Below are 23528 nucleotides of genomic sequence, written 5' to 3'. Positions count from 1 at the left end.
CCTTAACACACTCTCTGAGTTGGTTCTGTTTCTTTGAGCTGAAATCAATGAGGTCAAAGCGATGATGATCATCCACATCATCAAGCTCAATACCATCTACACGTGTGTCCAACTGCAGTTCCTGATTGTTCTCTGGGTTCGGTAGCATCGACAGTGTGTCTGATAGCATCATCTCATGGCCAGCCTTGTACTCCAGATCATTTGTGTTTCTCTTTAATTGCATGTGTTAGGGTTGTTTTAATTGCTGTGTTTTGCATTGCTGTGCTGTGTTTTAATTGCATTGCTGTGTTTTAATAACTTAAAAACAAATTGCATGCAAATTATTAAAAGACTCTTACGTCAACAACTTGACTTTTTGCATTGCTAATTGCATTGCTGTGTTTTAATAATTTAAAAACAAATTGCATGCAAATTATTAAAAGACTCTACGTCAACAACTTGACTTTTTTTTGATGAGATATCAACAGCAGCTTATTTTTAAATTGAGACTTTTGTATTGTTCCTGAAAATGTCACTCATTATTGCCAATGTGTCCATCAAAAGACTGGTGTGCATTTTGAAGAACAATTATTTTTGAATGACAACGATGGAGAAGGGAAGAAAAAACAAAACAGAGGAGTCCGCTTATTGAAATAATTTGTCATTGTTTGGCGAACTTCTTCCTCAAAAACACATTTGCAGCACAACATTTTATTTTGAGTTAAAGAAACAGAATGTGACTGCTGTGGATGTAATTCTGTATCTCTGGTGTATCATCTTTTCTCGTTTTTGTTCATCAGGAAAACATTTTTCAAAACACATATTTGTTTGGATAAAGGTGGGAATTTTCAGAAACTCATCTCCCATCCAGGGAACATAAAAATAGAATTTGACAGCTGTGGAGATGAAAGTAATATGAACATTAAACTCCAAATCTTGCAATGGAAATGATTTCAATGAAATGAATACACATTAGAATGCACTTTCAGCAACTGAAAGGGAAGAAAAGTATCATGAGGAAAGCGAAACAAAGAAACCAGCAAAAAGGCAAAAATAAACAATAAAAAGAAAGGAAAGTACACACTGATTGCTTCATGAAAAGCTTGTAGAACTTTTCTTTTTGTAATGAGGGGATATAGCTCAGTGGTAGAGCATTTGACTGCAGTTCAAAATGTCCTCAGTTCGAATCTGAGTGTCCCCTTCATTCTCAACTTTTTTACAACAATATTTTCATGAAATTCAACAAATTCAAAGGAGTATTTGTGAAATCTTTGATGAATGTTGATGTTGGCTTCATTTAACACCTTTTCAAAATAAATAATGGAAGAATATGCAGAATATGAATTGCAATGTAGCTTTGTATTTGCAAATAATTTAAAAACAAATTGTATGCAAATTATTAAAAGACTCTTACGTCGACAACTTGACTTTTTTTTTGCTGAGATATCAACAGCAGCTTATTTTTAAATCGAGACTTTTGTATTCTTCATGAAAATGTCACTCTTTATTGCCAATGTGTCCATCAAAAGACTGGTGTGCATTTTGAAGAACAATTATTTTTGAATGACAACGATGGAGAAGGGAAGAAAAAACAAACAGAGGAGTCCGCTTATTGAAATAATTTGTCATTGTTTGGCGAACTTCTTCCTGAAAAACACATTTGCAGCACAACATTTTATTTTGAGTTAAAGAAACAGAATGTGACTGCTGTGGATGTAATTCTGTATCTCTGGTGTGTAATCGTTTCTCGTTTTTTTTCATCAGGAAAACATTTTCCAAAACACATATTTGTTTGGATAAATGTGGGAATTTTCAGAAACTCATCTCCCATGAAGGGAACATAAAAATAGAATTTGACAGCTGTGGAGATAAAAGTAATATGAACATTAAACTCCAAATCTTGCAATGGAAATGATTTCAATGAAATGAATAAACATTAGAATGCACTTTCAGCAACTGAAAGGGAAGAAAAGTATCATGAGGAAAGCGAAACAAAGAAACCAGCAAAAAGGCAAAAATAAACACGAAAAAGAAAGGAAAGTACACACTGATTGCTTCATGAAAAGCTTGTAGAACGTTAATTTTTATCTAGAAGGGGATATAGCTCAGTGGTAGAGCATTTGACTGCAGCTCAACATGTCCTCAGTTGAAATCTGAGTGTCCCCATCATTCTCAACTTTTTGATAATAATATTTTCATGAAATTCAACAAATTCAAAGGAGTGTTTGTGAAATCTGTGATGAATGTTGATGTTGGCTTCATTTAACACCTTTTCAAAATAAATAATGAAAGAATATGCAGAATTGGAATTGCAATGTAGCTTTGTATTTGCAAATGATTTGAAAACAAATTGTATGCAAATGATTAAAAGATTCTTACGTCGACAACTTGACTTTTTTTTTGCTGAGATATCAACAGCAGCTTATTTTTAAATCGAGACTTTTGTATTATTTATGAAAATGTCTCATTATTGCCAATGTGTCCATGAAAAAGACTTGTGTGCATTTTGAAGAACAATTATTTTTGAATGACAACAATGGAGAAGGGAAGAAAAAACAAACAGAGGAGTCCGCTTATTGAAATAATTTGTTATTGTTTGGCGAACTTCTTCCTCAAAAACACATTTGCAGAACGACGTTTTATTTTCAGTTAAAGAAACAGAATGTGACTGCTGTGGATGTAATTCGAAATCTCTGGTGTATCATCTTTTCTCGTTGTTTTTCATCAGGAAAACATTTTCAAAAACACATATTTGTTTGGATAAAGGAAGGAATTTTCAGAAACTCATCTCCCATGAAGGGAATATAAAAATAGAATATGACAGCTGTGGAGATAAAAGTAATATGAACATTAAACTCCAAATCTTGCAATGGAAATGATTTCAATGAAATGCACAAACATGAGAATGCACTTTCAGCAACTGAAAGGGAAGAAAAGTATCATGAGGAAAGCGAAAGAAAGATACCAGCCAAAAGGCAAAAATAAACAATAAAAAGAAAGGTAAGTACACACTGATTGCTTCATGAAAAGCTTGTAGAACTTTTTTTTTTATAAAGAGGGGATATAGCTCAGTGGTGGAGCATTTGACTGGAGTTCAAAATGTCCTCAGTTCGAATATGAGTGTCCACTTCATTCTCAACTTTTCGATAGCAATATTTTCATGAAATGCAACAAATTCAAAGGAGAATTTGTGAAATCTGTGATGAATGTTGATGTTGGCTTCATTTAACACCTTTTCAAATTAAATAATGAAAGAATATGCAGAATTGGAATTGCAATGCAGCTTTGTATTTGCAAATAATTTAAAAACAAATTGCATGCAAATTATTAAAACACTCTTACGTCGACAACTTGACTTTTTTTTTGCTGAGATGTCAACATCAGCTTATTTTTAAATCGAGACTTTTGTATTCTTTATGAAAATGTCACTCATTATTGCCAATGTGTCCATCAAAAGACTGGTGTGCATTTTGAAGAACAATTATTTTTGAATGACAACGATGGAGAAGGGAAGAAAAAACAAAACAGAGGAGTCCACTTTTTGAAATAATTTGTCATTGTTTGGCGAACTTCCTCAAAAACACATTTGCAGCACAACATTTTATTTTGAGTTAAAGAAACAGAATGTGACTGCTGTGGATGTAATTTTGTATCTCTGGTGTATCATCTTTTCTCGGTTTTTTTCATCAGGAAAACATTTTCCAAAACAGATATTTGTTTGGATAAAGGTGGGAATTTTCAGAAACTCATCTCCCGTGAAGTTAACATAAAAATAGAATTTGACAGCTGTGGAGATAAAAGTAATATGAACATTAAACTCGAAATCTTGCAATGGAAATGATTTCAATGAAATGAATACACATTAGAATGCACTTTCAGCAACTGAAAGGGAAGAAAAGTATCATGAGGAAAGCGAAACAAAGAAACCAGCAAAAAGGCAAAAATAAACACGAAAAAGAAAGGAAAGTACACACTGATTGCTTCATGAAAAGCTTGTAGAACGTTAATTTTTATCTAGAAGGGGATATAGCTCAGTGGTAGAGCATTTGACTGCAGCTCAACATGTCCTCAGTTGAAATCTGAGTGTCCCCATCATTCTCAACTTTTTGATAATAATATTTTAATGCAATTCAACAATTTCAAAGGAGTGTTTGTGAAATCTGTGATGAATGTTGATGTTGGCTTCATTTAACACCTTTTCAAAATAAATAATGAAAGAATATGCAGAATTGGAATTGCAATGTAGCTTTGTATTTGCAAATGATTTGAAAACAAATTGTATGCAAATGATTAAAAGATTCTTACGTCGACAACTTGACTTTTTTTTGCTGAGATATCAACAGCAGCTTATTTTTAAATGGAGACTTTTGTATTCTTCATGAAAATGTCACTCATTATTGCCAATGTGTCCATCAAAAGACTGGTGTGCATTTTGAAGAGCAATTATTTTTGAATGACAACGATGGAGAAGGGAAGAAAAAACAAACAGAGGAGTCCGCTTGTTGAAATAATTTGTTATTGTTTGGCGGACTTCTTCCTCAAAAACACATTTGCAGCACAACATTTTATTTTCAGTTAAAGAAACAGAATGTGACTGCTGTGGATGTAATTCTATATCTCTGGTGTGTAATCTTTTCTCGTTTTTGTTCATCAGGAAAACATTTTCCAAAACACATATTTGTTTGGATAAAGGTGGGAATTTTCAGAAACTCATCTCTGATGAAGGGAACATAAAAATAGTATTTGACAGCTGTGGAAATAAAAGTAATATGGACATTAAACTCCACATCTTGCAATGGAAAAGATTTCAATGAAATGCATAAACTTTAGAATGCACTTTCAGCAACTGAAAGGGATGAAAAGTATCATGAGGAAAGCGAAACAAAGAAACCAGCAAAAAGGCAAAAATAAACAATAAAAAGAATGGAAAGTACACACTGATTGCTTCATGAAAAGCTTGTAGAACTTTGTTGTATCAAGAGGGGATACAGCTCAGTGGTAGAGCATTTGATCACAGTTCAAAATGTCGTCAGTTCAAATCTGAGTGTCCCCATCATTCTCAACTTTTTGATAATAATATTTTCATGAAATTCAACAAATTCAAAGGAGTGTTTGTGAAATCTGTGATGAATGTTGATGTTGGCTTCATTTAACACCTTTTCAAAATAAATAATGAAAGAATATGCAGAATTGGATTTTGCAATGTAGCTTTGTATTTGCAAATGATTTGAAAACAAATTGTATGCAAATGATTAAAAGATTCTTACGTCGACAACTTGACTTTTTTTTTGCTGAGATATCAACAGCAGCTTATTTTTAAATCGAGACTTTTGTATTATTTATGAAAATGTCACTCATTATTGCCAATGTGTCCATTAAAAAGACTAGTGTGCATTTTGAAGAACAATTATTTTTGAATGACAACGATGGAGAAGGGAAGAAAAAACAAACAGAGGAGTCCGCTTATTGAAATAATTTGTTATTGTTTGGCGAACTTCTTCCTCAAAAACACATTTTCAGAACAACGTTTTATTTTCAGTTAAAGAAACAGAATGTGACGGCTGTGGATGTAATTCTATATCTCTGGTGTATCATCTTTTCTCGTTGTTTTTCATCAGGAAAACATTTTCCAAAACACATATTTGTTTGGATAAAGGAAGGAATTTTCAGAAACTCATCTCCCGTGAAGGGAACAAAAAAATAGAATTTGACAGCTGTGTCGATAAAAGTAATATGAACATTAAACTCCAGATCTTGCAATGGAAATGATTTCAATGAAATGCACAAACATGAGAATGCACTTTCAGCAACTGAAAGGGAAGAAAAGTATCATGAGGAAAGTGAAAGAAAGAAACCAGCCAAAAGGCAAAAATAAACAATAAAAAGAAAGGAAAGTACACACTGATTGCTTCATGAAAAGCTTGTAGAACTTTTTTTTATTATAATGAGGGGATATAGCTTAGTGGTAGAGTATTTGACTGCAGTTCAAAATGTCCTCAGTTCGAATCTGAGTGTCCACTTCATTCTCAACTTTTCGATAGCAATATTTTCATGAAATTCAACAAATTCAAAGGAGTATTTGTGAAATCTGTGATGAATGTTGATGTTGGCTTCATTTAACACCTTTTCAAAATAAATAATGAAAGAATATGCAGAATATGAATTGCAATGTAGCTTTGTATTTGCAAATAATTTAAAAACAAATTGTATGCAAATTATTAAAAGACTCTTACGTCGACAACTTGACTTTTTTTTCCTGAGATATCAACAGCAGCTTATTTTTAAATCGAGACTTTTGTATTCTTCATGAAAATGTCACTCTTTATTGCCAATGTGTCCATCAAAAGACTGGTGTGCATTTTGAAGAACAATTATTTTTGAATGACAACGATGGAGAAGGGAAGAAAAAACAAACAGAGGAGTCCGCTTATTGAAATAATTTGTCATTGTTTGGCGAACTTCTTCCTCAAAAACACATTTGCAGCACAACATTTTATTTTGAGTTAAAGAAACAGAATGTGACTGCTGTGGATGTAATTCTGTATCTCTGGTGTATCATCTTTCCTCGTTTTTGTTCATCAGGAAAACATGTTTCCAAAACACATATTTGTTTTGATAAAGGAAGGAATTTTCAGAAACTCATCTCCCATCCAGGGAACATAAAAATAGAATTTGACAGCTGTGGAGATAAAAGTAATATGAACATTAAACTCGAAATCTTGCAATGGAAATGATTTCAATGAAATGAATAAACATTAGAATGCACTTTCAGCAACTGAAAGGGAAGAAAAGTATCATGAGGAAAGCGAAACAAAGAAACCAGCAAAAAGGCAAAAATAAACACGAAAAAGAAAGGAAAGTACACACTGATTGCTTCATGAAAAGCTTGTAGAACGTTAATTTTTATCTAGAAGGGGATATAGCTCAGTGGTAGAGCATTTGACTGCAGCTCAACATGTCCTCAGTTGAAATCTGAGTGTCCCCATCATTCTCAACTTTTTGATAATAATATTTTAATGCAATTCAACAATTTCAAAGGAGTGTTTGTGAAATCTGTGATGAATGTTGATGTTGGCTTCATTTAACACCTTTTCAAAATAAATAATGAAAGAATATGCAGAATTGGAATTGCAATGTAGCTTTGTATTTGCAAATGATTTGAAAACAAATTGTATGCAAATGATTAAAAGATTCTTACGTCGACAACTTGACTTTTTTTTTGCTGAGATATCAACAGCAGCTTATTTTTAAATCGAGACTTTTGTATTATTTATGAAAATGTCACTCATTATTGCCAATGTGTCCATTAAAAAGACTTGTGTGCATTTTGAAGAACAATTATTTTTGAATGACAACGATGGAGAAGGGAAGAAAAAACAAACAGAGGAGTCCGCTTATTGAAATAATTTGTTATTGTTTGGTGAACTTCTTCCTCAAAAACACATTTGCAGAACAACGTTTTATTTTCAGTTAAAGAAACAGAATGTGACTGCTGTGTATGTAATTCGAAATCTCTGGTGTATCATCTTTTCTCGTTGTTTTTAATCAGGAAAACATTTTCAAAAACACATATTTGTTTGGATAAAGGAAGGAATTTTCAGAAACTCATCTCCCGTGAAGGGAACATAAAAATAGAATATGACAGCTGTGGAGATAAAAGTAATATGAACATTAAACTCCAAATCTTGCAATGGAAATGATTTCAATGAAATGCACAAACATGAGAATGCACTTTCAGCAACTGAAAGGGAAGAAAAGTATCGTGAGGAAAGCGAAACAAAGAAACCAGCCAAAAGGCTAAAATAAACAATAAAAAGAAAGGTAAGTACACACTGATTGCTTCATGAAAAGCTTGTAGAACTTTTTTTTTTATAATGAGGGGATATAGCTCAGTGGTGGAGCATTTGACTGGAGTTCATAAATGTCCTCAGTTCGAATATGAGTGTCCACTTCATTCTCAACTTTTCGATAGCAATATTTTCATGAAATGCAACAAATTCAAAGGAGAATTTGTGAAATCTGTGATGAATGTTGATGTTGGCTTCATTTAACACCTTTTCAAATTAAATAATGAAAGAATATGCAGAATTGGAATTGCAATGCAGCTTTGTATTTGCAAATAATTTAAAAACAAATTGCATGCAAATTATTAAAAGACTTACGTCGACAAGTTGACTTTTTTTTGATGAGATATCAACAGCAGCTTATTTTTAAATCGAGACTTTTGTATTGTTCCTGAAAATGTCACTCATTATTGCCAATGTGTCCATCAGAAGACTGGTGTGCATTTTGAAGAACAATTATTTTTGAATGACAACGATGGAGAAGGGAAGAACAAACAAACAGAGGAGTCCGCTTATTGAAATAATTTGTCATTGTTTGGCGAACTTCTTCCTCAAAAACACATTTGCAGCACAACATTTTATTTTGAGTTAAAGAAACAGAATGTGACTGCTGTGGATGTAATTCTGTATCTCTGGTGTATCATCTTTCCTCGTTTTTGTTCATCAGGAAAACATGTTTCCAAAACACATATTTGTTTTGATAAAGGAAGGAATTTTCAGAAACTCATCTCCCATCCAGGGAACATAAAAATAGAATTTGACAGCTGTGGAGATAAAAGTAATATGAACATTAAACTCGAAATCTTGCAATGGAAATGATTTCAATGAAATGAATAAACATTAGAATGCACTTTCAGCAACTGAAAGGGAAGAAAAGTATCATGAGGAAAGCGAAACAAAGAAACCAGCAAAAAGGCAAAAATAAACACGAAAAAGAAAGGAAAGTACACACTGATTGCTTCATGAAAAGCTTGTAGAACGTTAATTTTTATCTAGAAGGGGATATAGCTCAGTGGTAGAGCATTTGACTGCAGCTCAACATGTCCTCAGTTGAAATCTGAGTGTCCCCATCATTCTCAACTTTTTGATAATAATATTTTAATGCAATTCAACAATTTCAAATGAGTGTTTGTGAAATCTGTGATGAATGTTGATGTTGGCTTCATTTAACACCTTTTCAAAATAAATAATGAAAGAATATGCAGAATTGGAATTGCAATGTAGCTTTGTATTTGCAAATGATTTGAAAACAAATTGTATGCAAATGATTAAAAGATTCTTACGTCGACAACTTGACTTTTTTTTTGCTGAGATATCAACAGCAGCTTATTTTTAAATCGAGACTTTTGTATTATTTATGAAAATGTCACTCATTATTGCCAATGTGTCCATTAAAAAGACTTGTGTGCATTTTGAAGAACAATTATTTTTGAATGACAACGATGGAGAAGGGAAGAAAAAACAAACAGAGGAGTCCGCTTGTTGAAATAATTTGTTATTGTTTGGCGGACTTCTTCCTCAAAAACACATTTGCAGCACAACATTTTATTTTCAGTTAAAGAAACAGAATGTGACTGCTGTGGATGTAATTCTATATCTCTGGTGTGTAATCTTTTCTCGTTTTTGTTCATCAGGAAAACATTTTCCAAAACACATATTTGTTTGGATAAAGGTGGGAATTTTCAGAAACTCATCTCCCGTGAAGGGAACAAAAAAATAGAATATGACAGCTGTGGAGATAAAAGTAATATGAACATTAAACTCCAAATCTTGCAATGGAAATGATTTCAATGAAATGCACAAACATGAGAATGCACTTTCAGCAACTGAAAGGGAAGAAAAGTATCGTGAGGAAAGCGAAACAAAGAAACCAGCCAAAAGGCTAAAATAAACAATAAAAAGAAAGGTAAGTACACACTGATTGCTTCATGAAAAGCTTGTAGAACTTTTTTTTTTATAATGAGGGGATATAGCTCAGTGGTGGAGCATTTGACTGGAGTTCATAAATGTCCTCAGTTCGAATATGAGTGTCCACTTCATTCTCAACTTTTCGATAGCAATATTTTCATGAAATGCAACAAATTCAAAGGAGAATTTGTGAAATCTGTGATGAATGTTGATGTTGGCTTCATTTAACACCTTTTCAAATTAAATAATGAAAGAATATGCAGAATTGGAATTGCAATGCAGCTTTGTATTTGCAAATAATTTAAAAACAAATTGCATGCAAATTATTAAAAGACTTACGTCGACAAGTTGACTTTTTTTTGATGAGATATCAACAGCAGCTTATTTTTAAATCGAGACTTTTGTATTGTTCCTGAAAATGTCACTCATTATTGCCAATGTGTCCATCAGAAGACTGGTGTGCATTTTGAAGAACAATTATTTTTGAATGACAACGATGGAGAAGGGAAGAAAAAACAAACAGAGGAGTCCGCTTATTGAAATAATTTGTCATTGTTTGGCGAACTTCTTCCTCAAAAACACATTTGCAGCACAACATTTTATTTTGAGTTAAAGAAACAGAATGTGACTGCTGTGGATGTAATTCTGTATCTCTGGTGTATCATCTTTCCTCGTTTTTGTTCATCAGGAAAACATGTTTCCAAAACACATATTTGTTTTGATAAAGGAAGGAATTTTCAGAAACTCATCTCCCATCCAGGGAACATAAAAATAGAATTTGACAGCTGTGGAGATAAAAGTAATATGAACATTAAACTCGAAATCTTGCAATGGAAATGATTTCAATGAAATGAATAAACATTAGAATGCACTTTCAGCAACTGAAAGGGAAGAAAAGTATCATGAGGAAAGCGAAACAAAGAAACCAGCAAAAAGGCAAAAATAAACACGAAAAAGAAAGGAAAGTACACACTGATTGCTTCATGAAAAGCTTGTAGAACGTTAATTTTTATCTAGAAGGGGATATAGCTCAGTGGTAGAGCATTTGACTGCAGCTCAACATGTCCTCAGTTGAAATCTGAGTGTCCCCATCATTCTCAACTTTTTGATAATAATATTTTAATGCAATTCAACAATTTCAAATGAGTGTTTGTGAAATCTGTGATGAATGTTGATGTTGGCTTCATTTAACACCTTTTCAAAATAAATAATGAAAGAATATGCAGAATTGGAATTGCAATGTAGCTTTGTATTTGCAAATGATTTGAAAACAAATTGTATGCAAATGATTAAAAGATTCTTACGTCGACAACTTGACTTTTTTTTTGCTGAGATATCAACAGCAGCTTATTTTTAAATCGAGACTTTTGTATTATTTATGAAAATGTCACTCATTATTGCCAATGTGTCCATTAAAAAGACTTGTGTGCATTTTGAAGAACAATTATTTTTGAATGACAACGATGGAGAAGGGAAGAAAAAACAAACAGAGGAGTCCGCTTGTTGAAATAATTTGTTATTGTTTGGCGGACTTCTTCCTCAAAAACACATTTGCAGCACAACATTTTATTTTCAGTTAAAGTAACAGAATGTGACTGCTGTGGATGTAATTCTATATCTCTGGTGTGTAATCTTTTCTCGTTTTTGTTCATCAGGAAAACATTTTCCAAAACACATATTTGTTTGGATAAAGGTGGGAATTTTCAGAAACTCATCTCTGATGAAGGGAACATAAAAATAGTATTTGACAGCTGTGGAAATAAAAGTAATATGGACATTAAACTCCACATCTTGCAATGGAAAAGATTTCAATGAAATGCATAAACTTTAGAATGCACTTTCAGCAACTGAAAGGGATGAAAAGTATCATGAGGAAAGCGAAACAAAGAAACCAGCAAAAAGGCAAAAATAAACAATAAAAAGAATGGAAAGTACACACTGATTGCTTCATGAAAAGCTTGTAGAACTTTGTTGTATCAAGAGGGGATACAGCTCAGTGGTAGAGCATTTGATCACAGTTCAAAATGTCGTCAGTTCAAATCTGAGTGTCCCCATCATTCTCAACTTTTTGATAATAATATTTTCATGAAATTCAACAAATTCAAAGGAGTGTTTGTGAAATCTGTGATGAATGTTGATGTTGGCTTCATTTAACACCTTTTCAAAATAAATAATGAAAGAATATGCAGAATTGGATTTTGCAATGTAGCTTTGTATTTGCAAATGATTTGAAAACAAATTGTATGCAAATGATTAAAAGATTCTTACGTCGACAACTTGACTTTTTTTTTGCTGAGATATCAACAGCAGCTTATTTTTAAATCGAGACTTTTGTATTATTTATGAAAATGTCACTCATTATTGCCAATGTGTCCATTAAAAAGACTAGTGTGCATTTTGAAGAACAATTATTTTTGAATGACAACGATGGAGAAGGGAAGAAAAAACAAACAGAGGAGTCCGCTTATTGAAATAATTTGTTATTGTTTGGCGAACTTCTTCCTCAAAAACACATTTTCAGAACAACGTTTTATTTTCAGTTAAAGAAACAGAATGTGACGGCTGTGGATGTAATTCTATATCTCTGGTGTATCATCTTTTCTCGTTGTTTTTCATCAGGAAAACATTTTCCAAAACACATATTTGTTTGGATAAAGGAAGGAATTTTCAGAAACTCATCTCCCGTGAAGGGAACAAAAAAATAGAATTTGACAGCTGTGTCGATAAAAGTAATATGAACATTAAACTCCAGATCTTGCAATGGAAATGATTTCAATGAAATGCACAAACATGAGAATGCACTTTCAGCAACTGAAAGGGAAGAAAAGTATCATGAGGAAAGTGAAAGAAAGAAACCAGCCAAAAGGCAAAAATAAACAATAAAAAGAAAGGAAAGTACACACTGATTGCTTCATGAAAAGCTTGTAGAACTTTTTTTTATTATAATGAGGGGATATAGCTTAGTGGTAGAGTATTTGACTGCAGTTCAAAATGTCCTCAGTTCGAATCTGAGTGTCTCACTTCATTCTCAACTTTTCAATAGCAATATTTTCATGAAATTCAACAAATTCAAAGGAGTATTTGTGAAATCTGTGATGAATGTTGATGTTGGCTTCATTTAACACCTTTTCAAATTAAATAATGAAAGAATATGCAGAATTGGAATTGCAATGCAGCTTTGTATTTGCAAATAATTTAAAAACAAATTGCATGCAAATTATTAAAAGACTCTTACGTCGACAAGTTGACTTTTTTTTGATGAGATATCAACAGCAGCTTATTTTTAAATCGAGACTTTTGTATTGTTCCTGAAAATGTCACTCATTATTGCCAATGTGTCCATCAGAAGACTGGTGTGCATTTTGAAGAACAATTATTTTTGAATGACAACGATGGAGAAGGGAAGAAAAAACAAACAGAGGAGTCCGCTTATTGAAATAATTTGTCATTGTTTGGCGAACTTCTTCCTCAAAAACACATTTGCAGCACAACATTTTATTTTGAGTTAAAGAAACAGAATGTGACTGCTGTGGATGTAATTCTGTATCTCTGGTGTATCATCTTTCCTCGTTTTTGTTCATCAGGAAAACATGTTTCCAAAACACATATTTGTTTTGATAAAGGAAGGAATTTTCAGAAACTCATCTCCCATCCAGGGAACATAAAAATAGAATTTGACAGCTGTGGAGATAAAAGTAATATGAACATTAAACTCGAAATCTTGCAATGGAAATGATTTCAATGAAATGAATAAACATTAGAATGCACTTTCAGCAACTGAAAGGGAAGAAAAGTATCATGAGGAAAGCGAAACAAAGAAACCAGCAAAAAGGCAAAAATAAACACGAAAAAGAAAGGAAAGTACACACTGATTGCTTCATGAAAAGCTTGTAGAACGTTAATTTTTATCTAGAAGGGGATATAGCTCAGTGGTAGAGCATTTGACTGCAGCTCAACATGTCCTCAGTTGAAATCTGAGTGTCCCCATCATTCTCAACTTTTTGATAATAATATTTTAATGCAATTCAACAATTTCAAATGAGTGTTTGTGAAATCTGTGATGAATGTTGATGTTGGCTTCATTTAACACCTTTTCAAAATAAATAATGAAAGAATATGCAGAATTGGAATTGCAATGTAGCTTTGTATTTGCAAATGATTTGAAAACAAATTGTATGCAAATGATTAAAAGATTCTTACGTCGACAACTTGACTTTTTTTTTGCTGAGATATCAACAGCAGCTTATTTTTAAATCGAGACTTTTGTATTATTTATGAAAATGTCACTCATTATTGCCAATGTGTCCATTAAAAAGACTTGTGTGCATTTTGAAGAACAATTATTTTTGAATGACAACGATGGAGAAGGGAAGAAAAAACAAACAGAGGAGTCCGCTTGTTGAAATAATTTGTTATTGTTTGGCGGACTTCTTCCTCAAAAACACATTTGCAGCACAACATTTTATTTTCAGTTAAAGAAACAGAATGTGACTGCTGTGGATGTAATTCTATATCTCTGGTGTGTAATCTTTTCTCGTTTTTGTTCATCAGGAAAACATTTTCCAAAACACATATTTGTTTGGATAAAGGTGGGAATTTTCAGAAACTCATCTCTGATGAAGGGAACATAAAAATAGTATTTGACAGCTGTGGAAATAAAAGTAATATGGACATTAAACTCCACATCTTGCAATGGAAAAGATTTCAATGAAATGCATAAACTTTAGAATGCACTTTCAGCAACTGAAAGGGATGAAAAGTATCATGAGGAAAGCGAAACAAAGAAACCAGCAAAAAGGCAAAAATAAACAATAAAAAGAATGGAAAGTACACACTGATTGCTTCATGAAAAGCTTGTAGAACTTTGTTGTATCAAGAGGGGATACAGCTCAGTGGTAGAGCATTTGATCACAGTTCAAAATGTCGTCAGTTCAAATCTGAGTGTCCCCATCATTCTCAACTTTTTGATAATAATATTTTCATGAAATTCAACAAATTCAAAGGAGTGTTTGTGAAATCTGTGATGAATGTTGATGTTGGCTTCATTTAACACCTTTTCAAAATAAATAATGAAAGAATATGCAGAATTGGATTTTGCAATGTAGCTTTGTATTTGCAAATGATTTGAAAACAAATTGTATGCAAATGATTAAAAGATTCTTACGTCGACAACTTGACTTTTTTTTTGCTGAGATATCAACAGCAGCTTATTTTTAAATCGAGACTTTTGTATTATTTATGAAAATGTCACTCATTATTGCCAATGTGTCCATTAAAAAGACTAGTGTGCATTTTGAAGAACAATTATTTTTGAATGACAACGATGGAGAAGGGAAGAAAAAACAAACAGAGGAGTCCGCTTATTGAAATAATTTGTTATTGTTTGGCGAACTTCTTCCTCAAAAACACATTTTCAGAACAACGTTTTATTTTCAGTTAAAGAAACAGAATGTGACGGCTGTGGATGTAATTCTATATCTCTGGTGTATCATCTTTTCTCGTTGTTTTTCATCAGGAAAACATTTTCCAAAACACATATTTGTTTGGATAAAGGAAGGAATTTTCAGAAACTCATCTCCCGTGAAGGGAACAAAAAAATAGAATTTGACAGCTGTGTCGATAAAAGTAATATGAACATTAAACTCCAGATCTTGCAATGGAAATGATTTCAATGAAATGCACAAACATGAGAATGCACTTTCAGCAACTGAAAGGGAAGAAAAGTATCATGAGGAAAGTGAAAGAAAGAAACCAGCCAAAAGGCAAAAATAAACAATAAAAAGAAAGGAAAGTACACACTGATTGCTTCATGAAAAGCTTGTAGAACTTTTTTTTATTATAATGAGGGGATATAGCTTAGTGGTAGAGTATTTGACTGCAGTTCAAAATGTCCTCAGTTCGAATCTGAGTGTCTCACTTCATTCTCAACTTTTCAATAGCAATATTTTCATGAAATTCAACAAATTCAAAGGAGTATTTGTGAAATCTGTGATGAATGTTGATGTTGGCTTCATTTAACACCTTTTCAAAATAAATAATGAAAGAATATGCAGAATATGAATTGCAATGTAGCTTTGTATTTGCAAATAATTTAAAAACAAATTGTATGCAAATTATTAAAAGACTCTTACGTCGACAACTTGACTTTTTTTTCCTGAGATATCAACAGCAGCTTATTTTTAAATCGAGACTTTTGTATTCTTCATGAAAATGTCACTCTTTATTGCCAATGTGTCCATCAAAAGACTGGTGTGCATTTTGAAGAACAATTATTTTTGAATGACAACGATGGAGAAGGGAAGAAAAAACAAACAGAGGAGTCCGCTTATTGAAATAATTTGTCATTGTTTGGCGAACTTCTTCCTCAAAAACACATTTGCAGCACAACATTTTATTTTGAGTTAAAGAAACAGAATGTGACTGCTGTGGATGTAATTCTGTATCTCTGGTGTATCATCTTTCCTCGTTTTTGTTCATCAGGAAAACATGTTTCCAAAACACATATTTGTTTTGATAAAGGAAGGAATTTTCAGAAACTCATCTCCCATCCAGGGAACATAAAAATAGAATTTGACAGCTGTGGAGATAAAAGTAATATGAACATTAAACTCGAAATCTTGCAATGGAAATGATTTCAATGAAATGAATAAACATTAGAATGCACTTTCAGCAACTGAAAGGGAAGAAAAGTATCATGAGGAAAGCGAAACAAAGAAACCAGCAAAAAGGCAAAAATAAACACGAAAAAGAAAGGAAAGTACACACTGATTGCTTCATGAAAAGCTTGTAGAACGTTAATTTTTATCTAGAAGGGGATATAGCTCAGTGGTAGAGCATTTGACTGCAGCTGAACATGTCCTCAGTTGAAATCTGAGTGTCCCCATCATTCTCAACTTTTTGATAATAATATTTTAATGCAATTCAACAATTTCAAAGGAGTGTTTGTGAAATCTGTGATGAATGTTGATGTTGGCTTCATTTAACACCTTTTCAAAATAAATAATGAAAGAATATGCAGAATTGGAATTGCAATGTAGCTTTGTATTTGCAAATGATTTGAAAACAAATTGTATGCAAATGATTAAAAGATTCTTACGTCGACAACTTGACTTTTTTTTTGCTGAGATATCAACAGCAGCTTATTTTTAAATCGAGACTTTTGTATTATTTATGAAAATGTCACTCATTATTGCCAATGTGTCCATTAAAAAGACTTGTGTGCATTTTGAAGAACAATTATTTTTGAATGACAACGATGGAGAAGGGAAGAAAAAACAAACAGAGGAGTCCGCTTATTGAAATAATTTGTTATTGTTTGGTGAACTTCTTCCTCAAAAACACATTTGCAGAACAACGTTTTATTTTCAGTTAAAGAAACAGAATGTGACTGCTGTGTATGTAATTCGAAATCTCTGGTGTATCATCTTTTCTCGTTGTTTTTAATCAGGAAAACATTTTCAAAAACACATATTTGTTTGGATAAAGGAAGGAATTTTCAGAAACTCATCTCCCGTGAAGGGAACATAAAAATAGAATATGACAGCTGTGGAGATAAAAGTAATATGAACATTAAACTCCAAATCTTGCAATGGAAATGATTTCAATGAAATGCACAAACATGAGAATGCACTTTCAGCAACTGAAAGGGAAGAAAAGTATCGTGAGGAAAGCGAAACAAAGAAACCAGCCAAAAGGCTAAAATAAACAATAAAAAGAAAGGTAAGTACACACTGATTGCTTCATGAAAAGCTTGTAGAACTTTTTTTTTTATAATGAGGGGATATAGCTCAGTGGTGGAGCATTTGACTGGAGTTCATAAATGTCCTCAGTTCGAATATGGGTGTCCACTTCATTCTCAACTTTTCGATAGCAATATTTTCATGAAATGCAACAAATTCAAAGGAGAATTTGTGAAATCTGTGATGAATGTTGATGTTGGCTTCATTTAACACCTTTTCAAATTAAATAATGAAAGAATATGCAGAATTGGAATTGCAATGCAGCTTTGTATTTGCAAATAATTTAAAAACAAATTGCATGCAAATTATTAAAAGACTCTTACGTCGACAAGTTGACTTTTTTTTGATGAGATATCAACAGCAGCTTATTTTTAAATCGAGACTTTTGTATTGTTCCTGAAAATGTCACTCATTATTGCCAATGTGTCCATCAGAAGACTGGTGTGCATTTTGAAGAACAATTATTTTTGAATGACAACGATGGAGAAGGGAAGAAAAAACAAACAGAGGAGTCCGCTTATTGAAATAATTTGTCATTGTTTGGCGAACTTCTTCCTCAAAAACACATTTGCAGCACAACATTTTATTTTGAGTTAAAGAAACAGAATGTGACTGCTGTGGATGTAATTCTGTATCTCTGGTGTATCATCTTTCCTCGTTTTTGTTCATCAGGAAAACATGTTTCCAAAACACATATTTGTTTTGATAAAGGAAGGAATTTTCAGAAACTCATCTCCCATCCAGGGAACATAAAAATAGAATTTGACAGCTGTGGAGATAAAAGTAATATGAACATTAAACTCGAAATCTTGCAATGGAAATGATTTCAATGAAATGAATAAACATTAGAATGCACTTTCAGCAACTGAAAGGGAAGAAAAGTATCATGAGGAAAGCGAAACAAAGAAACCAGCAAAAAGGCAAAAATAAACACGAAAAAGAAAGGAAAGTACACACTGATTGCTTCATGAAAAGCTTGTAGAACGTTAATTTTTATCTAGAAGGGGATATAGCTCAGTGGTAGAGCATTTGACTGCAGCTCAACATGTCCTCAGTTGAAATCTGAGTGTCCCCATCATTCTCAACTTTTTGATAATAATATTTTAATGCAATTCAACAATTTCAAATGAGTGTTTGTGAAATCTGTGATGAATGTTGATGTTGGCTTCATTTAACACCTTTTCAAAATAAATAATGAAAGAATATGCAGAATTGGAATTGCAATGTAGCTTTGTATTTGCAAATGATTTGAAAACAAATTGTATGCAAATGATTAAAAGATTCTTACGTCGACAACTTGACTTTTTTTTTGCTGAGATATCAACAGCAGCTTATTTTTAAATCGAGACTTTTGTATTATTTATGAAAATGTCACTCATTATTGCCAATGTGTCCATTAAAAAGACTTGTATGCATTTTGAAGCACAATTATTTTTGAATGACAACGATGGAGAAGGGAAGAAAAAACAAACAGAGGAGTCCGCTTGTTGAAATAATTTGTTATTGTTTGGCGGACTTCTTCCTCAAAAACACATTTGCAGCACAACATTTTATTTTCAGTTAAAGAAACAGAATGTGACTGCTGTGGATGTAATTCTATATCTCTGGTGTGTAATCTTTTCTCGTTTTTGTTCATCAGGAAAACATTTTCCAAAACACATATTTGTTTGGATAAAGGTGGGAATTTTCAGAAACTCATCTCTGATGAAGGGAACATAAAAATAGTATTTGACAGCTGTGGAAATAAAAGTAATATGGACATTAAACTCCACATCTTGCAATGGAAAAGATTTCAATGAAATGCATAAACTTTAGAATGCACTTTCAGCAACTGAAAGGGATGAAAAGTATCATGAGGAAAGCGAAACAAAGAAACCAGCAAAAAGGCAAAAATAAACAATAAAAAGAATGGAAAGTACACACTGATTGCTTCATGAAAAGCTTGTAGAACTTTGTTGTATCAAGAGGGGATACAGCTCAGTGGTAGAGCATTTGATCACAGTTCAAAATGTCGTCAGTTCAAATCTGAGTGTTCCCATCATTCTCAACTTTTTGATAATAATATTTTCATGAAATTCAACAAATTCAAAGGAGTGTTTGTGAAATCTGTGATGAATGTTGATGTTGGCTTCATTTAACACCTTTTCAAAATAAATAATGAAAGAATATGCAGAATTGGATTTTGCAATGTAGCTTTGTATTTGCAAATGATTTGAAAACAAATTGTATGCAAATGATTAAAAGATTCTTACGTCGACAACTTGACTTTTTTTTTGCTGAGATATCAACAGCAGCTTATTTTTAAATCGAGACTTTTGTATTATTTATGAAAATGTCACTCATTATTGCCAATGTGTCCATTAAAAAGACTAGTGTGCATTTTGAAGAACAATTATTTTTGAATGACAACGATGGAGAAGGGAAGAAAAAACAAACAGAGGAGTCCGCTTATTGAAATAATTTGTTATTGTTTGGCGAACTTCTTCCTCAAAAACACATTTTCAGAACAACGTTTTATTTTCAGTTAAAGAAACAGAATGTGACGGCTGTGGATGTAATTCTATATCTCTGGTGTATCATCTTTTCTCGTTGTTTTTCATCAGGAAAACATTTTCCAAAACACATATTTGTTTGGATAAAGGAAGGAATTTTCAGAAACTCATCTCCCGTGAAGGGAACAAAAAAATAGAATTTGACAGCTGTGTCGATAAAAGTAATATGAACATTAAACTCCAGATCTTGCAATGGAAATGATTTCAATGAAATGCACAAACATGAGAATGCACTTTCAGCAACTGAAAGGGAAGAAAAGTATCATGAGGAAAGTGAAAGAAAGAAACCAGCCAAAAGGCAAAAATAAACAATAAAAAGAAAGGAAAGTACACACTGATTGCTTCATGAAAAGCTTGTAGAACTTTTTTTTATTATAATGAGGGGATATAGCTTAGTGGTAGAGTATTTGACTGCAGTTCAAAATGTCCTCAGTTCGAATCTGAGTGTCTCACTTCATTCTCAACTTTTCAATAGCAATATTTTCATGAAATTCAACAAATTCAAAGGAGTATTTGTGAAATCTGTGATGAATGTTGATGTTGGCTTCATTTAACACCTTTTCAAAATAAATAATGAAAGAATATGCAGAATATGAATTGCAATGTAGCTTTGTATTTGCAAATAATTTAAAAACAAATTGTATGCAAATTATTAAAAGACTCTTACGTCGACAACTTGACTTTTTTTTCCTGAGATATCAACAGCAGCTTATTTTTAAATCGAGACTTTTGTATTCTTCATGAAAATGTCACTCTTTATTGCCAATGTGTCCATCAAAAGACTGGTGTGCATTTTGAAGAACAATTATTTTTGAATGACAACGATGGAGAAGGGAAGAAAAAACAAACAGAGGAGTCCGCTTATTGAAATAATTTGTCATTGTTTGGCGAACTTCTTCCTCAAAAACACATTTGCAGCACAACATTTTATTTTGAGTTAAAGAAACAGAATGTGACTGCTGTGGATGTAATTCTGTATCTCTGGTGTATCATCTTTCCTCGTTTTTGTTCATCAGGAAAACATGTTTCCAAAACACATATTTGTTTTGATAAAGGAAGGAATTTTCAGAAACTCATCTCCCATCCAGGGAACATAAAAATAGAATTTGACAGCTGTGGAGATAAAAGTAATATGAACATTAAACTCGAAATCTTGCAATGGAAATGATTTCAATGAAATGAATAAACATTAGAATGCACTTTCAGCAACTGAAAGGGAAGAAAAGTATCATGAGGAAAGCGAAACAAAGAAACCAGCAAAAAGGCAAAAATAAACACGAAAAAGAAAGGAAAGTACACACTGATTGCTTCATGAAAAGCTTGTAGAACGTTAATTTTTATCTAGAAGGGGATATAGCTCAGTGGTAGAGCATTTGCCTGCAGCTCAACATGTCCTCAGTTGAAATCTGAGTGTCCCCATCATTCTCAACTTTTTGATAATAATATTTTAATGCAATTCAACAATTTCAAATGAGTGTTTGTGAAATCTGTGATGAATGTTGATGTTGGCTTCATTTAACACCTTTTCAAAATAAATAATGAAAGAATATGCAGAATTGGAATTGCAATGTAGCTTTGTATTTGCAAATGATTTGAAAACAAATTGTATGCAAATGATTAAAAGATTCTTACGTCGACAACTTGACTTTTTTTTTGCTGAGATATCAACAGCAGCTTATTTTTAAATCGAGACTTTTGTATTATTTATGAAAATGTCACTCATTATTGCCAATGTGTCCATTAAAAAGACTTGTGTGCATTTTGAAGAACAATTATTTTTGAATGACAACGATGGAGAAGGGAAGAAAAAACAAACAGAGGAGTCCGCTTATTGAAATAATTTGTTATTGTTTGGCGAACTTCTTCCCCAAAAACACATTTGCAGAACAACGTTTTATTTTCAGTTAAAGAAACAGAATGTGACTGCTGTGGATGTAATTCGAAATCTCTGGTGTATCATCTTTTCTCGTTGTTTTTAATCAGGAAAACATTTTCAAAAACACATATTTGTTTGGATAAAGGAAGGAATTTTCAGAAACTCATCTCCCGTGAAGGGAACATAAAAATAGAATATGACAGCTGTGGAGATAAAAGTAATATGAACATTAAACTCCAAATCTTGCAATGGAAATGATTTCAATGAAATGCACAAACATGAGAATGCACTTTCAGCAACTGAAAGGGAAGAAAAGTATCGTGAGGAAAGCGAAACAAAGAAACCAGCCAAAAGGCAAAAATAAACAATAAAAAGAAAGGTAAGTACACACTGATTGCTTCATGAAAAGCTTGTAGAACTTTTTTTTTTATAATGAGGGGATATAGCTCAGTGGTGGAGCATTTGACTGGAGTTCAAAATGTCCTCAGTTCGAATATGAGTGTCCACTTCATTCTCAACTTTTCGATAGCAATATTTTCATGAAATGCAACAAATTCAAAGGAGAATTTGTGAAATCTGTGATGAATGTTGATGTTGGCTTCATTTAACACCTTTTCAAATTAAATAATGAAAGAATATGCAGAATTGGAATTGCAATGCAGCTTTGTATTTGCAAATAATTTAAAAACAAATTGCATGCAAATTATTAAAAGACTCTTACGTCGACAAGTTGACTTTTTTTTGATGAGATATCAACAGCAGCTTATTTTTAAATCGAGACTTTTGTATTGTTCCTGAAAATGTCACTCATTATTGCCAATGTGTCCATCAAAAGACTGGTGTGCATTTTGAAGAACAATTATTTTTGAATGACAACGATTGAGAAGGGAAGAAAAAACAAACAGAGGAGTCCGCTTATTGAAATAATTTGTTATTGTTTGGCGAACTTCTTCCTCAAAAACACATTTGCAGAACAACGTTTTATTTTGAGTTAAAGAAACAGAATGTGACTGCTGTGGATGTAATTTTGTATCTCTGGTGTATAATCTTTTCTCGTTTTTGTTCATCAGGAAAACATTTTACAAAACACATCTTTGTTTGGATAAAGGTGGGAATTTTCAGAAACTCATCTCCCATCCAGGGAACATAAAAATAGAATTTGACAGCTGTGGAGATGAAAGTAATATGAACATTAAACTCCAAATCTTGCAATGGAAATGATTTCAATGAAATGAATACACATTAGAATGCACTTTCAGCAACTGAAAGGGAAGAAAAGTATCATGAGGAAAGCGAAACAAAGAAACCAGCAAAAAGGCAAAAATAAACAATGAAAAGAAAGGAAAGTACACACTGATTGCTTCATGAAAAGCTTGTAGAACTTTTTTTTTTATAATGAGGGGATATAGCTCAGTGGTAGAGTATTTGACTGCAGTTCAAAATGTCCTCAGTTCGAATCTGAGTGTCCCCTTCATTCTCAACTTTTTTACAACAATATTTTCATGAAATTCAGCAAATTCAAAGGAGTATTTGTGAAATATTTGATGAATGTTGATGTTGGCTTCATTTAACACCTTTTCAAAATAAATAATGAAAGAATATGCAGAATATGAATTGCAATGTAGCTTTG

The 23528-nt window shown here is 32.4% G+C and overlaps 13 non-coding genes across 13 annotated transcripts; all 13 read left to right on the top strand.

Moving 5' to 3' along the window:
• The first annotated feature begins 1108 nt into the window (after positions 1 to 1108).
• On the top strand, positions 1109 to 1180 carry TRNAC-GCA (transfer RNA cysteine (anticodon GCA)). Its single transcript has one exon. It is a non-coding gene; the product is annotated as a tRNA-Cys (tRNA).
• Positions 1181 to 2073: 893 nt separating this feature from the next.
• On the top strand, positions 2074 to 2145 carry TRNAC-GCA (transfer RNA cysteine (anticodon GCA)). The gene has a single exon. It is a non-coding gene; the product is annotated as a tRNA-Cys (tRNA).
• Positions 2146 to 3999: 1854 nt separating this feature from the next.
• TRNAC-GCA (transfer RNA cysteine (anticodon GCA)) lies at positions 4000 to 4071 on the top strand. Its single transcript has one exon. It is a non-coding gene; the product is annotated as a tRNA-Cys (tRNA).
• Positions 4072 to 5927: 1856 nt separating this feature from the next.
• Positions 5928 to 5999, top strand: TRNAC-GCA (transfer RNA cysteine (anticodon GCA)). Its single transcript has one exon. It is a non-coding gene; the product is annotated as a tRNA-Cys (tRNA).
• Positions 6000 to 6892: 893 nt separating this feature from the next.
• Positions 6893 to 6964, top strand: TRNAC-GCA (transfer RNA cysteine (anticodon GCA)). Its single transcript has one exon. It is a non-coding gene; the product is annotated as a tRNA-Cys (tRNA).
• A 1857-nt stretch (positions 6965 to 8821) lies between these two features.
• On the top strand, positions 8822 to 8893 carry TRNAC-GCA (transfer RNA cysteine (anticodon GCA)). The gene has a single exon. It is a non-coding gene; the product is annotated as a tRNA-Cys (tRNA).
• Positions 8894 to 10750: 1857 nt separating this feature from the next.
• On the top strand, positions 10751 to 10822 carry TRNAC-GCA (transfer RNA cysteine (anticodon GCA)). The gene has a single exon. It is a non-coding gene; the product is annotated as a tRNA-Cys (tRNA).
• Positions 10823 to 12680: 1858 nt separating this feature from the next.
• On the top strand, positions 12681 to 12753 carry TRNAC-GCA (transfer RNA cysteine (anticodon GCA)). Its single transcript has one exon. It is a non-coding gene; the product is annotated as a tRNA-Cys (tRNA).
• An 893-nt stretch (positions 12754 to 13646) lies between these two features.
• TRNAC-GCA (transfer RNA cysteine (anticodon GCA)) lies at positions 13647 to 13718 on the top strand. Its single transcript has one exon. It is a non-coding gene; the product is annotated as a tRNA-Cys (tRNA).
• Positions 13719 to 15576: 1858 nt separating this feature from the next.
• Positions 15577 to 15649, top strand: TRNAC-GCA (transfer RNA cysteine (anticodon GCA)). Its single transcript has one exon. It is a non-coding gene; the product is annotated as a tRNA-Cys (tRNA).
• A 2824-nt stretch (positions 15650 to 18473) lies between these two features.
• Positions 18474 to 18545, top strand: TRNAC-GCA (transfer RNA cysteine (anticodon GCA)). The gene has a single exon. It is a non-coding gene; the product is annotated as a tRNA-Cys (tRNA).
• A 1858-nt stretch (positions 18546 to 20403) lies between these two features.
• Positions 20404 to 20476, top strand: TRNAC-GCA (transfer RNA cysteine (anticodon GCA)). The gene has a single exon. It is a non-coding gene; the product is annotated as a tRNA-Cys (tRNA).
• A 2821-nt stretch (positions 20477 to 23297) lies between these two features.
• On the top strand, positions 23298 to 23369 carry TRNAC-GCA (transfer RNA cysteine (anticodon GCA)). The gene has a single exon. It is a non-coding gene; the product is annotated as a tRNA-Cys (tRNA).
• The last annotated feature ends 159 nt before the right edge of the window (positions 23370 to 23528 follow it).

The sequence above is a fragment of the Myxine glutinosa genome, chromosome 1 (genome assembly GCF_964187855.1).
Source record: "Myxine glutinosa chromosome 1, kmMyxGlut1.1, whole genome shotgun sequence".
NCBI lineage: Eukaryota > Metazoa > Chordata > Myxini > Myxiniformes > Myxinidae > Myxine > Myxine glutinosa.
This window is presented reverse-complemented; position numbering and strand designations above follow the sequence as displayed.